This window comes from Nyctibius grandis, chromosome 2 (assembly GCF_013368605.1).
Source record: "Nyctibius grandis isolate bNycGra1 chromosome 2, bNycGra1.pri, whole genome shotgun sequence".
In the NCBI taxonomy this organism is placed as follows: domain Eukaryota; kingdom Metazoa; phylum Chordata; class Aves; order Nyctibiiformes; family Nyctibiidae; genus Nyctibius; species Nyctibius grandis.
In genome coordinates this window covers 73,079,110-73,095,863 of record NC_090659.1, presented here as the reverse complement: position 1 = coordinate 73,095,863, position 16,754 = coordinate 73,079,110, and positions in this window count along the sequence as shown.

Sequence of the window (16,754 nt, the reverse complement as noted above, 5' to 3'; positions counted from 1 at the left end):
TCCTGAAAGCATCTTCTACTTTTTGTCACTACCAAATGATACACAAAAAAAAGGGCCAGAATAACAAGCCTGGACACAGGGAGCTGTGACCCTCTAACCCAATAAATATCATACTGTTAGTGCTAGTAACAGACCACAGTCTTTGAACTAACTCTGTGAGGCCTCAGGACTAAGCCTTGTTAAATTTTCTGTGTCTAGGCTTACTTTGGTGTTAGCTGGAACTTTGTTTTAGCTTGTTTGGCTGCAACAGCAATTGCCTAACAACCAAGTGATTATTACCAAACTTGGTTTAGTATAGCTTTGTGTGTGTAATGATGACACATTGCTACAATATTTTTATGAGTGTATAACTAACATATAGCAACACAAGTGGTTATTCTGTGTAAAATAAACTCTTCACAGCCCTAAAATTAAAAGGCAACTTACAGACGTGCAGACTTGGGATGACAGCAAAGACCTTCAATGTGTGGGCATCATACCAGAGGTCCCAGGACTATAAACAAGCCACTAATAGTCAATTGTTTGTCATTAAAGAAAAGTAACCTTGGAAGCCAAGTAAAGCATCTTTTTTAGTGGTAACAGAGTGAACAAAAGAACAAGCATCCTAAGTAAGTAAAACACAACATGTATAGTAAATACCTAAACAGTGAGGAATTGTGTAGCAATGAAGGTACAGTGAGTGTTAGAAAAAGTAGAGAAGTAACCTCGAATTGACCTATGGGCAAGAAGCACTCCCCCATAACATCATACTCTCCTGGGAAAGGACTCAATACTGACAGCTCCGTGAAACACACCCTCACACTGATTGAGGACATCAGCCTTAGACTCACAGAGGCAGTGTGTGAGCATAACAGCAGAAAGAAGGGGTAGATACTAGAAATGTGAGCACAGCAATTCTAACCAGATCGTGAATGAGAGACGTTTTGTTTGGTTTGGGGTTTGGTTTCTGTTTTCAATTTTATTTTCATTACTTAATTTTCTCTAATAATTATATCTGAACTAAAGACAATTAAACTCTTGAGATTTCAGTTAGATTAACCATTAATTCTTGGCTTTGAGTACAAGGTATATTTCTTTGATCCACATAAACTTGATCAGTTGCAGTGCAATAGGTTGATGAAGAATGCATGCAGTCAAAACTGTAATTTGGATGCAATATGTCAAAAACACAAACACACTAGGATCAGATGGGAAATGTTAAAATGACCTAGGCTTTCCTGATTGGATTATACTACAAAGCTAAGCCTTTGAACATTCCTTCAGTAGTAAAGACTGATGGTAGTAATTCTGATAAACATATTAAAATATTTACACAATGCAGAAAGACTCTAGTAGAAAAAAAACAGCAACCTAAAACTTCTGAGTATACAAGAAAGTCTTATAGAAGAGAGAATTGAAATAGGTCAGCTGCATCATGAGTAGGTATTGAAGACACTGAGTTAACATCTAACAGAAAGATCACTCTCGCTGCTACCTTTCTGACCTCAGTTCTGTGAGTGGTGCAGAAAACCAGCTTCTTTTTCTACTGTTTTTCTCTCCAGGTTTTTTTTTCCTCTGCTGTTTTGGGGAAGAGAGAAAACAGAACCTTTGGCAAAATATTTATCTTTCAGTGTCTAGTTAGCTACCAGAAATGAAAAATCAGTACTGTACTTTACTGGTTTTGGCTGTTATAGAGTTAATTTTCTTCATAGTAGCTTGTATGGTGCTAAGTTTCAGATTTGTGATCAAAACAGTGTTGATATCAGGGGGATGTTTTCATTATTGCTGAGAAGTGCTTAAACAGCATCAAGGCCTTTTCTGCTTCTCACACCACCCCACAAGCGAGTAGGCTGGGGCTGCACAAAAAGTTGGGAGGGGACACTGTTGGAACAGCTGACCCCAACTGACTGAAGGGATATTCCATACCATACGACGTTGTGCTCAGCAATAAAAGCTGGAGAAAAGAAGGAGGAAGGGAAGCTGTTCAGAGTTATGGTGTTTGTCTTCCCAAGTAACCGTTATGCATGATGGAGCCCTGCTTTCCTGGAGATGGTTGAACAGCTGCCTGCTGATGGGAAGTAATGAATGAATTCCTTGTTTTGCTTTGCTTGCACATGCAGCTTTTGCTTTACCTATTAAACTGTCTTTATGTCAGTCCATGAGTTTTTGCACTTCTACCCCTCTGATTCTCTTCCCCCATCCAGCTGTGGGGGAGCGGGCGAGTTGGCGAGTGGCTGTGTGGGGTTGAGCTGCCTACTGGCATTAAACCGCAACAGTTCAATGCTTGTGGGCAATGTGAATTGCTTGTGGGCTTCATGCTTTATTTTTTCTTGTGATAGCTATGTACCATTCCTCTCCACTCAGACCTGAAAGGTAAATGTTAAACTGTACTGAATTGCAGATAGATCATATGACAGTATTCAACTTTTAACAACACCACGCACACACACTTCCTCATTAGCCTTGAACTGGTCATGTAAAAAAACCCTCAAAGGTTAAAAAATACTCCTGTTGTAATTTGGTCTCCCTTTAGTTATTCTTCTCAATAACACTATGTACTGTGAGACAGAACCACTAGAATTGTGTCAAGCTTCAGCCAAATTCATACATAAGAAGGACACAAATCCTTCATGAGAGCTAAGCTCTTTTAGCTACTTTTGCATTTTCATTATTATCTCTGAGAATATAAAGCATTATAGAATCATGCTCAGACGGAAGTTTGGACGGAATTGTGACTTTACTTAAGTAGAAAGAGTCAACAGGCTCCTCCTGTCTTCTTATTACAAACATCTTTTGTACAGTGCACCTGTTCTTGTGAATTATTAGTCACTGAGGAATCCAAATAATTTTTCTTAGGTAAATATTTGCTAAGTGAGTATGAATAGCATTAGTACCAATTCACCTGGCAACAACAGTACATTACAAAATATAATTTTATTGAATTTGTATTTTCTAACTTAACCCTTTTTCAATTGTGACAAAGGGCTAGGAGGAACTTTAATGTTTAAGTGTTGAAAGTGGAGAATGGAATCTAAGGTCCATCTCCAGGTTCTTTAATTCTATTGCTCATGGAAACAGCTAGGTGTTTCAGAAAGTATCCTCGCTGAAGAACCACTAAGAGATTGTAAACAGAACAATACCATGTATAGTTTAGATTGTATCTAAACTACAAAATACAAGAAACTAGGGTTAGCTGACATGGTATAGCTCATGTTAATCCAATTCCTCCTCTTCATTTCCCAAAACAGTATGGACTTATCCATACCAACTGTTAAGAAGAATCCTTACCCCATATTATGTTCCCAACACCATGATGTTGTCTGAGAGAGTGTAAACAGGACAAGACTATACAAAGTAATATATTAAATTTAAGGAGTATGGAAGATTTATTTAATGCTGATTCTCAAGCCTAGCTGAACAACTCTTCCTTTTTGAATTAGTGTAGGAAACTGAAATAAATTCCAGAGATTGTATTAACTAGGGTTTTTTTTTTAAACTGTAAGCCACCCATGGCTGTCTCATACCGTTTGAGATGTCTTAGGGTACAATGACTGTAATCCCGGTGCCACAAGAATGAGATCTCCAACAAGCTCTATGTCAGATTTGCAATAGTCACATCTGTTAGATGTCTCAGGTATCTCCATGCTTAGGTAGATGAACTAAGCCTCTCTTCTCTATTGACTATGGTGGGAATTTAAACATCTAACTCATGATTAAACAGTAACACGTAGGCACTTACATTTAGATGTCTAACCACAAACTGAATTCCAACCGTAGCTTAATTCCTTTCCAGCCAAGTCATTCAAACCCATATATCTTGTGAAACTTCTCCCATCAGATACTAACCTCAATATTGTTATAATTTGTTAGTCATTTGGAACCTACAGTGTTAACAGAATTGCTTGCACTGTGCAATTTATTAATTTATCAATTTTGTAATATAGACTTGAACCATCTCTTTATACTTTTCTTTTTCTATTTGGTTGGAGAACAGAGGGTGATTTAATTATCACCTTTGACTATGGATTGTTATTCTACTTATTGTTCAATTTGAAATCTCACAGTTTATTCAGTGCACATTGTGTGAACACTGCTGTGAAGAGACAATTATGGACTAATGCACCACCAAAACACTGCGTTGTCTACAAGTGTTAAGTAGTTCATATTCATAACACCAGTATAAGAAAAATAATGGTGTCCCCTTTTTTAAAGGAAGAACTGAAGCACCAATATTTAAGGTTAAGCTATCTGCCAGTTTTGAATGATCAATTAAAAATTATACGCTCTGATGGCTTCTGGAGCACATAGCATTATGTATTAACTCTGTGTAGCACCTCATTCCTTCAAATCTTAGATTCCATTGATTTTTCAGTTACAGCTATAAGTATCCAGCAGTTATGTAGCTCATACCAATTAAGTCAACTGATGGATCCAGGAAATGAGAACCATCATTATTAATAAGTTGTCAAATCTCTTCTAAATAAGTGAATTTCTATCAAATAGCAAGGAAAGCACAGGCACAAAGTACCTGAACTGGGACAGAAGTGGGATTTAGCTATTTAAATTCTGAAAACATCTCAGACCACCCATTGTACAAGGTTTCACAACCTTCTAAGAACATAATAACAGTAAGGAACCAAAGGCCAGACCAATATCTCAGAAATACCTAAAGGTAAACATTGTGTTTATTCATTGCAAATTTAGAGTTGCAGTGTCTTTTTTTGTGTGTTTTTTTTGTTTGTTTTTTAATTTCAGAATAGGTCAGAAATTCATAAAATATTTTGTGAGGTAGGTAAACCTGGGATCTAAGTCCTTTTCCTGGGCCCACAGCTCGTAATTTTTGGAACAGTGCCCTAATTACCTAGTCTGTGAATTTGGATAGGTTTTAGGTGCCTCTTCACTGAAGTATGGCAGTGGAGTCACTCTCTCCACAACAGGGATTTTCTGAGAGTGCAGTTCATCTCCATTTACCTTTTGCTTGCACATCACCTGATGCGGATTTCAAAACTCTATGTTATAAATCCCTTATTTTGTCTCTCAGGTGTCACTATTTCTCACCTGTAGGCATACAAAGAAAAGCTGAATATAAAGTTAAAAGATTAGTGTGATTATGACATGGCAGGTGTCTAGAACAAGAAGCAGAAAGACTAAGATGACCTAGAAATAAAAGCTCCAATTACACAATTTAAGAAATGCTCCATTCCAGCATTGTAGAGATTGACTTATATATGCATTCATAAAAATTATATATTCTACCAGTTTGACATGCAGTACAAAATGAACTCTGAACAATGAAGGTGAGGTCTGTCCCTCCACATATTTCTAAAAGACTCACCAAAACAAGAGGAGGTGTAATGTACTTGTTTTGTTTAATGGTTTAGGTATGAGGGCCTCCTTAACGACAGAAATGTTGGTTGATTGCCATATCAGTAAAGGAATGAGGCAGAAAAGGAAGATCTTTGAAACAAAAGTGTAAATAAATCGATTAGAAATTGGATATTTCTTTTTACACAGCTTCACCAAGGTTGCTGTACAGTAAGCCTCCTTGTTCTGCAACTGACACATGATAGACTTTACTAATTGAACAACAGAGGCAACTGTGCATGATTAAACCCTGTGATATTGTTCCAGAAGTGACATATACCCTTATACTTAATAAGGTATTAATTTTGTATTTTAGGAAATAAAATTGTCTTTCTTTCACTTGATTGGTAAAGCATACTAAGGGGCGATACCAAAGCTGATTCTCAAAATGCTGGATGCTGATTTACTTCTTGTGGGATTAAAATGTGAGCTCCTTTGCAGCAAAGTCTTAAACTATAAAATATTTGTTCATGTAAAAAAATTGGAAGTGCTTTAAAATTAATTCTGTTAGTGTAAATAGCTCTTAATGGTGTTTTATATCTTTTATAATGTATTCTAAGTAGTGAGAAGCACAATTTATTAATTCTGCAGGTAAGATAGGTAGACACAGATATCACAGATAAGTTTGGGACTAAAGCAAATTATGCTCATCAGCTAATTAGATATTTTGGAGACATCAGGAACTTTTATATTTTGAAATACTAAAAACAGATTTCTGGAAGATAAAATTGTGATCTTATAAAATAATACCAAAAAGTATGATGGTTTTCATTAGATCCCCAAGGTCTTAAAAGACAATATTATCACTTTTACTTCAGACAGTCACTGAGATTTTTCTACATATTGCACATAGTTATACTTTTAAAGAGAAGAGAAAATTTCTATAGAATGTGGAAGTACGCATTGAAAAAACATGACTCTAGACAAAGGGACTTTGTGTTCTGCTTAACATCACAAATTTGCATAAGTCTTAGTATGAAATCCTTTACTAGCATGATTAACCGGAATGTAGGGTCCTTTAATAATTATTTTATGATTCCCTAAAAAGAAGTTGTAATTTCTTACTCATCTCATGACTGCATTCATAAATTCATTTGTTAATGTTTATGGCTCATACTGAGGATGAAAAACATGATAAAAGACGACTGTTATAAGCTGTAGCTGCATATACATGCATTTTTTCAACTTACTTTCTGGCCTCAGGTCCGAACTACGTCTTTTCCTATGGTTTATAAACTCTGATCTCCTGACTTGAATGTTAGCATTAACAAATCATATCAACATAAGGACAGTGTAGAAGCAAATTAATGCATGTGGGATAGTCTATTTATGGAGATCCTTTTGTTGAAAATAAAATTATACATACATATATTCATTAAAATGAAAATAACTGTGGTATTATTTTGATAATTATTATTTTATTAAAATTATTCATAACAATACTTCCTTTCAGAATTTCTTTGCTCTCTGTGTTGTTTATAAGAAATTGCTGGGGGTACTGAATATGTTAGGATCCAAATAAGTTCACTGCATAAGTCGGTCTATTATCTATATAACTAACTGCACACATACTAATCTATCTTTTTTGATGGATTGAGTAAAGGAGTAGAACTAATTTTTTTGGTTCTTTGAAAGTGTGTTATAAGTAATATTAGTAAAACAAATAGTGGACTTGATTCTGACTCTTATTTCAAAGGCACTAGTTGAAGAGTTTGCCCATTCAGGGAAAGGAGAGAAAAGAAAGGAGTACTGTGTAGAGTTGCACTGACAGTTTGCATCTCTCTGTTTAGGTTTGTTAAAGTTTTGAGAAATATAAAATGAAGTACAGTCATATAGGACAAAACAGAGAACAAAAATACAATGAAAAAAAAAAAGAAAGGACAGGTTTTCTTTCTGCAACTCATAAGAATATGACATTATTCACAATAGAAGGAACAGATCCTATGGCTCAGGAAAGCAGAAACTTTTGGTTACAGTTGACCTAAATTTCACTACAGATACTCTGATGGAGAGAGAAAGGATATGTTAGAGTCACATTGATATGTCAATTGGACAAAAGACACATAAGGTGCTTCAAGTGCTAAGTTGAATTGTGAGTAGCCTAATAATAAGTTTCATAAAATATTTACTCAACTTTTCAACAGAAAAAAAGATAAGCAAATTATTAGAAAAGAACCAATTTTGAGTTTGACACTTGAAAAGATTAATTACTACAAGAATCCAAATCCATTGCAAATTTATATGAGTTGGAATTGTGGCATTTGTGAATTTCTAAGTGTGTTGCTCACAAATAAAACTGAAGAGTGATTTCTATTCATTTTTACTGAGATTACTGTAAAATATATACTTCCACTTATAAAGAATTCTTCAGATGAGAAAGGGCTTATGATTTTTATTCAAGCTTACAGCAGAATAGTCAGCAAATATTTTGGTGTCATACCACTGACTTACCTTCTTCCTTTTTCTTCCTTTTTTTTTTTTCTCTCAGAAATTTTAGATTAGAGACACCAAGGATAAACTTTTATGTGTTTGGTTCATACATTGTCTTTGACAAATTTCAAGCAATTTTGCATCTCACATGGACAGTACAGGTAAGCTATGAGAGTCCTCTCATTGCTTTGGGTGGGAGGATCTGTGAAGAAAAAACAAGATGAAGGCAGGAGCAAGGTCATAGAAAAGTTCCATGAAATATAATCCCTTTTGAAACCTGCAACAGGCAGGTTCTGCATCTGTCATAACTGAGGATATACTTAAATAGAACTGTTTATTTTTCAGTAATCTCACAGAATTTTCTTGCCCTTGGAGTTTTGTGTCATTTTCTTAGATTTATATTGGTGCACATCTTCAAGATTAAGTCTTTAGTTAGGGTATAGGTCTGTGGTGATTTTTGGTTTTGTTTTGGTTTTTTAAATTTTAAATTAATTTTAAAACTGAAACTACTTTGGGTTTCAGTTTTTACTCAGGAAAAGTAATAGTTTTCTGAGGGAAAAACAGGCATCTAAACTTTCTAAAACATAGAATTTTACTACTAGCTTAGTAAATATTTATTTTCACATGCACCTCTAGTCATAGCTCAAAAAAATCTTTATAATTAAATGTGCAAAAAACCCAAATGTGAGCCTTTAAGATGTAAAACATCCATAACAATGGGGGGGGGGGGGGGGGGGGGGGGGGGAAATCCTGAGTCCATGTACTGCAGAATAGGTAATTCCTGCATGGATACATCAGCATACTTCAGGATGGAGTGTTGTTTCATAGGCATATTGTTCTTGGAAGATACTTCTTGTAGATCCATTGTACATTCCTCTTCTGGTATAGCATATTGTCTTCATCTAGCCCGCACCCAGGGCTAAACAATAAGTAGTTGTTCTATCACCCAATATCCCTTCCTCAACTGAGAAAGGGAATTGGGAAAAAGGAGAGAGAGTCATAGATTAAAATTTAAACAGATTTAACAAAATAAGGAAACCACTATCAATGCTAATACAAAACACACAAAATTATACTTATCCCACAGAGCGGTGGCAAGTCAGTCCAGGGATAGCAATTGTTGAGAAGAGTGAGAAAAAAGGAGAGAAGAAGAAAGCAGAGCAAAAAGAGTACACCCCCTACCCAGCAAGCTTTCCCCTTTAATAGTGAACCTGACAATGATATAGAATACACTTGTGGGCCAGCCTGGGTCAGCTGCCCTGGATTTAACTGCTAATGGCCTTGATCACCATACCACAGCTGGCCACAAACTGAAACAAAATGTAACAGAAACTTGATTCTATAAATTTTATCCCCATGAAACCAGGACACATATATGTATGGTTAGAAATGATTTCTACATTGGAGATTTTGCAGTCTAAATAGAAAACTGTGACAGATGGAAGAGGAGAAAGAAAGAGAACTTTTTTACTTACTTATCACTTGGGGAGTTGAAACTTAGACTAAATGACCGGCAAAGTTTCCAAAGACATGTGTTGATGTCTAGAAATATACTCTGTCTCTTGAATGTCAGTTCAGTACCTCTCAACAAGATCATTAAGTATGAAGAGTATGAAGGCAATCCAAAGACAAGTGATTTAAAGCTAAGACTAATGGTGAAATAATCACAAAGATACATCATAACAGTAATCCTGTTACTGAATCTTCAACAAAAGCACATTATACCACTGGAAATTCAATTCATTCATTCACAAGAGAAGGGAAAAGATGAGTAGCATCAGAGTGGGATGGCAACCTCTCAGTATGAAAAGTAGTTCAACACTGAACTATTCCATTAAGCCAAGAGAAAGACATCAAAAATATATCATCTCAGGTACAATAGCAAGGTAAAACCGAATTAACTGTAATTTTTCAGGAAATCCTAGCTCTACATACATTTTTCTTTCCATATCTCTAAATGAAATGCATATTATTGTGATGACACTACAGAGATACAGCTAGCCTTTATTTTCCTTTCTCTCTCTCACTTCCTATACTCAACAACTGTGAAAGCAGCTTCAACTCTGAAGTGATGCAGAAAAAGAAAGGAGCAGGTGCAGGATACCCATGCCTTATCACATAGCCTTTTTTTTTTTCTTTCTCCAAGGTAGTACTGTGAGCAAGAGCAGTCAGCTTGCCATATGGCATTTTGTCCCAGGGGAGCAGGAGAGAATTTAGATCCTGATTCACTGGCCTCTGAAATTACTGGTAGTCATTTCACTAATCCTGGTAGGTGCAGGACTGAATTATCTTTTAATTAACACAGAATCAAAGAATCACAGAATGTTAGGGATTGGAAGGGACCTCGAAAGATCATCTAGTCTAATCCCCCTGCCGGAGCAGGAGTACCTAGACCATATCACACAGGAACGCGTCCAGGCGGGTTTTGAATGTCTCCAGAGAAGGAGACTCCACAACCTCTCTGGGCAGCCTGTTCCAGTGTTCGGTCACCCTCACCGTAAAGAAGTTTTTCCTCATATTTAAGTGGAACCTCCTGTGTTCCAGCTTGCACCCATTGCCCCTTGTCCTGTCAAGGGATGTCACTGAGAAGAGCCTGGCTCCATCCTCATGACACTTGCCCTTTACACATTTATAAACATTAATGAGGTCACCCCTCAGTCTCCTCTTCTCTAAGCTAAAGAGACTCAGCTCCCTCAGCCTCTCCTCATAAGGGAGATGTTCCACTCCCTTAATCATCTTTGTGGCTCTGCGCTGGACTCTCTCTAGCAGTTCCCTGTCCTTCTTGAACTGAGGGGCCCAGAACTGGACACAATATTCCAGATGCGGCCTCACCAGGGCAGAGTAGAGGGGGAGGAGAACCTCTCTCGACCTGCTAACCACACCCCTTCTAATACACCCCAGGATGCCATTGGCCTTCTTGGCCACAAGGGCACACTGCTGGCTCATGGTCATCCTGCTGTCCACTAGGACCCCCAGGTCCCTTTCCCCTATGCTGCTCTCCAACAGGTCTGTCCCCAACTTGTACTCATACATGGGGTTGTTCTTGCCGAGATGCAGGACTCTACACTTGCCCTTGTTATATTTTATTAAATTTCTCCCTGCCCAACTCTCCAGCCTGTCTAGGTCTCTCTGAATGGCTGCGCAGCCTTCTGGCGCATCAGCCACTCCTCCCAGTTTTGTGTCATCAGCGAACTTGCTGACAGTGCACTCTATTCCCTCATCCAAGTCATTAATGAATATATTGAATAGTACTGGTCCCAGTACTGACCCTTGAGGGACTGCGCTAGACACAGGCCTCCAACTGGACTCCGTCCCATTGACCACCACTCTCTGGCTTCTTTCCTTCAGCCAGTTCACAATCCACCTCACTACCCAATCATCCAGACCACACTTCCTCAGTTTAGCTGCGAGGATGCTGTGGGAGACCGTGTCAAACGCTTTACTGAAATCGAGATAGACCACATCCACAGCTTTACCATCATCTATCCACCGGGTTATGTCCTCATAAAAGGCTATCAAGTTGGTTAAGCGTGACTTCCCCTTGGTGAAGCCATGCTGAGTGCCCCTAATGATCCCCCTATCCTTGATGTGCCTAGAGACAGCACCAAGAACAAGTTGTTCCATCACCTTTCCGGGGATGGAGGTGAGGCTGAGCGGTCTATAGTTACCCGGGTCCTCCTTCTTGCCCTTTTTGAAGACTGGAGTGACATTCGCTTTCCTCCAGTCCTCAGGCACCTCTCCTGTTGCCCACGACTTAGCAAAGATGATGGAGAGTGGCCTAGCAATGACTTCCGCCAGCTCCCTCAGCACCCGCGGGTGCATCCCATCAGGGCCCATGGATTTATGGACATCCAGATCGCTTAATTGGTCCCTGACCCAGCCCTCATCTACCAAGACAGATTCCTCCTCTATCTTGACTTCTTCTGGGGCCTCAGGGGTCCGGGGCTCCTCAGGACAGCCTCCAGCAGTATAGACAGAGGCAAAGAAGACATTCAGTAACTCCGCCTTCTTTTTGTCCTCTGTCTTCAGGGCCCCCACCTCATTCATCAGTGGGCCTACATTGCCTCTAGTGTTGGTTTTACCTGCAATGTATTTGAAGAAGCCCTTTCTGTTGTCCTTGACCTCTCTTGCAAGGTTTCACAGAATCACAGAATCACAGAATCACAGAATGTTAGGGATTGGAAGGGACCTCGAAAGATCATCTAGTCCAATCCCCCTGCCGGGGCAGGATTGCCTAGACCATATCACACAGGAACGCGTCCAGGCGGGTTTTGAATGTCTCCAGAGAAGGAGACTCCACAACCTCTCTGGGCAGCCTGTTCCAGTGTTCAGTCACAATTACAGCAAAGAAGTTTTTCCTCAAATTTAAGTGGAACCTCCTGTGTTCCAGCTTGCACCCATTGCCCCTTGTCCTGTCAAGGGATGTCGCTGAGAAGAGCCTGGCTCCATCCTCTTGACACTTGCCCTTTACATATTTATAAACATTAATGAGGTCACCCCTCAGTCTCCTCTTCTCTAAGGTAAAGAGACCCAGCTCCCTCAGCCTCTCCTCAGAAGGGAGATGTTCCACTCCCTTAATCATCTTCGTGGCTCTGCGCTGGACTCTCTCTAGCAGTTCCCTGTCCTTCTTGAACTGAGGGGCCCAGAACTGGACACAATACTCCAGATGCGGCTTCACCAGGGCAGAGTAGAGGGGGAGGAGAACCTCTCTTGACCTTCTGACCACACCCCTTCTAATACACCCCAGGATGCCATTGGCCTTCTTGGCCACAAGGGCACACTGCTGGCTCATGGTCATCCTGTTGTCCACTAGGACCCCCAGGTCCCTTTCCCCTACGCTGCTCTCCAACAACTCTGCCCCTAACTTGTACTGGTACATGGGGTTGTTCTTGCCCAGATGCAGGACTCTACACTTGCCCTTGTTATATTTCATTAAATTTCTCCCCGCCCAACTCTCCAGCCTGTCCAGGTCTCTCTGAATGGCTGCGCAGCCCTCCGGCATCTCAGCCACTCCTCCCAGTTTTGTGTCATCAGCGAACTTGCTGACAGTGCACTCTATTCCCTCATCCAAGTCATTAATGAATATATTGAATAGAACTGGTCCCAGAACCGACCCTTGCGGAACTCCGCTAGACACAGACCTCCAGCTGGACTCTATCCCTCTGACCACTACTCTCTGGCTTCTTTCCTTCAGCCAGTTTACAATCCACCTCACTACCCGATCATCCAGACCACACTTCCCCAGTTTAGCTGCGAGGATGCTGTGGGAGACCGTGTCAAACGCTTTACTGAAATCAAGATAGACCACATCCACAGCTTTGCCATCATCTATCCACCGGGTAACATCCTCATAAAAGGCTATCAAGTTGGTTGAGCAAGACTTCCCGTTGGTGAAGCCATGCTGAGTGCCCCTAATGATCCCCCTATCCTTGATGTGCCTAGAGACAGCACCAAGAACAAGTTGCTCCATCATCTTTCCAGGGATGGAGGTGAGGCTGACTGGTCTATAGTTACCCGGGTCCTCCTTCTTGCCCTTTTTGAAGACTGGAGTGACATTCGCTTTCCTCCAGTCCTCAGACACCTCTCCTGTTGCCCATGACTTAGCAAAGATGATGGAGAGTGGCCTAGCAATGACTTCCGCCAGCTCCCTCAGCACCCGCAGGTGCATCCCATCAGGGCCCATGGATTTATGGACATCCAGGTTGCTTAATTGGTCCCTGACCCAGTCCTCATCAACCAAGACAGATTCCTCCTCTATCCTGACTTCTTCTGAGGCCGCAGGGGTCCAGGGCTCCTCAGGACAGCCTCCAACAGTATAGACAGAGGCAAAGAAGGCATTCAGTAACTCCGCCTTCTTTTTATCCTCTGTCTCCAGGTCACCCACCTCATTCATCAATGAATTCCAAGGAGGCCTTAGCTTTCCTAGTTGCCTCCCTACATCCTCTGACAACAGACTTATATTCCTCCCAAGTGGCCAGCCCCTCCTTCCATGATCTGTACACCCTCTTCTTCCACTTGAGTTTGCCCAGCAGTTCCCTGTTTAACCATGCAGGTCTCCTGCTACCCTTCCTTGACTTCCTACCTGCTGGGATGCTCTGATCTTGAGCTCGGAAGAAGCAGCCCTTGAATGCTAACCAACTATCTTGGGCCCCCTTACCTTCTAGTACCCTGTCCCATGGGATTTCCCCTAGCAATTGCTTGAAAAGGCCAAAGTTGGCCCTCCTGAAGTCCAGGGTTGCGATTCTGCTAGCTATTCTGTTCCTGCCACATGAGATCCTGAACTCTACCATCTCATGGTCACTACAACCAAGGCTGCCCTCAACCTTCACCTCTTCAACCAGACCCTCCTTGTTAGTGAGGATCAGATCCAGCAGCGCTCCTCTCCTAGTTGGCTCATCCACCATTTGCATCAGAAAGTTATCATCAATGCACTGGAGGAACCTCCTGGACTGAGGATGGCTGGCTGAGTAGTCCTCCCAGCAAATATCAGGGTAGTTGAAATCCCCCACGACAACCAGACCCTGTAATTGCGAGACTGCTCTCAGCTGCCTGTAGAAGGCCTCATGGTCCATCGGTCAGAGAGGAAAATTAAAAGGGCAGAATTTTTGTCTTGGCTAATGGCCAAAATGGACTGTCAGCAATATAAAAACGTAGACACCTGCTCTTATAGACTATTCTTCAGTGTACTATGCCCTGCCTCAGATTACCTCTGTAGGCCTTAAATTGGAAGTCGCAGTTAAAGGGTTAGAATTCTTATTTTGGTTGGCAATATAACACTTCGGTCGTAAAATTACAGTGGCATAAACTCCATAGCTGAGGATGCAGGGCTAAAATAGGGTAATAGGTAAAAGCACCAGAGGGCAGGAACATGTTTATAGAAGCATGCAAATCTTTAAATGTCTAAACAGCTCAGGCTCCTTTTTCCTGTGGATCTATGTGTCTGTATATAATTTACATGCCTGAATGTAGATTTCCAGCTACTCTTCTGGTTAATATATGTTTAAATTTAGGTTTAGGGAGACCAATCTTTCCAAATCTATTGTTTTTTTATCCTAGATATATCTTCTAAGAAGAAATGTATATCTACCCTGGTGAATGCAAAAGGCAGACAATCACAAGTACTTTGTCAATTTCTTTAAGAACTCCATCTCTTATGATATTTAGTATATTGTTTAAACAAATTATTTAGAAATGAACTTTTTGTTATCCTTGATAAAAATATATTTCTGACTAAGTGTGTATGATATTCGCCTTGCCAGACAAGAAATTTCATGCTGCAATGTCCAATTCAGCCTCACTAAAAGGAACAGACAAGGGTAACCCAAAGCCATGAAATTCAGCTGTGCACACTTTGCCCAGACTCATAACCTTCCTTTTCTCGGTAACATACCAGCACGGGTAAGGTTGGGCTGTCACTGCCCACAGCCAGCATGATTCTGCGTATAGGAAAAACAGTACATATTGCATGCACTGTGTATGCCTCTCTTTGCTTCTGGCAATCAAATCTTTTATTTTATCAACTATTTTAATAGATCATATCCCTCAGGGAATCTCTATCTCATTGAAACAGTCTTGCCTGTTTTCTTTCTATAATAGAAAATGTGTCACATATATCTCAAACACTAAGAGGGATGACATTTAGTCTTGTTACAGTCTCTTGATGAGAATAACCTCCTCAGAAGGATGAAATAGCAAATGAAGAGGAAATGACATCGCTCTCTTCTCCTAGCACTCATTTGTATCTTTTAGTGAATTAGTCAGCCTTTTGACAAATCTTTGTGTGTCGATGGAACTGTGAAAGCCGTATTTATGGCTGTCTATAAAATAGTAATGCCACTAGCACATTTTTTTCCTGAATTTTTGCTGATGTTGTCTCTTTTGAGTTGAATGTGTATTACTCACTGTTTATATTGACATCTTTTTAACTGTGTATGGATTTCCATAACTATTGTTTTCATGAAAGCTTTGTTTCATAATGGATTTTTTCAGCGGTGATCTGATAAATCTCATCACTTGTCTTCATGAAATTTTTATCTGGCATATTTTTTACTATATTTTACAGTGCTCATTTACAAATATTTAAAATTTTCAAATGTCAATCGTATTATTTTCCTAGGGAATATAATTTTATAAAATATAGAATAAAACACTTCAATTTTATAAACCATTTTAAAAAAAATATTATTTTTTTCCAAAAATTAATTTAGGATTTTATATCTCTTTCAAAGTTAACTAAACTCGGCTTAGAAGGTTTTTTCCCCCCTAAAAATAACTTTGAAATTTACTCTGGATACCTAAGTGCTTTTAACACTTGTTATCCTTATTTCTTTTTAATTAATGAATCTTCTACAAACTAATAATGAACGTGTATGCAATCTTTTGTCAAAGTCAATCTCTAAGTTAGACATCAATTAATGTTCAGTATAGCCTGAATTTTAATAGTATAGCCTATTTTCGAATTTCAGTTTTGCATAGTTTGAGTAACAAATGCTTAGGATGCAATAATGTGTAGACTGAAATATCTTTATGCAAATGGCTCAAAGCCTTGCAAGTCATATACAAAACATTTTTTTTAAAAAAATAACTAAAGAGATAAGGCAGTTATCATGCTTAATTTTAACATTTTCCTCTGTTCTCTCACAGATACATTTTGATCACAAGAAAGGTCTGTGAATGTACTTTGGATATAAGAAAATGAAATCCAATAAATGAGATAGCTTTTAAAAAATCTTAGAAATCGTTCTGTGGAAGTGGCTGTTTCTCCATTAACAGAGGGAGACCAGAAAACAAGTTTTCCTAGACATCTATCAGAAGCAATCATGGCTATAAAGGTAAGATTACACTTGATGATATATTTCAAATGGCTAGTGGCTTGTTGCCGCTTGTCTGCGGCAAGCTCTGTTCGGTTGCTGGCTGGCCTGAGGCTATCCGCACCCCAGGGCCATTGAGCACTGACACCAATGTGAGGATGCAACAAATGG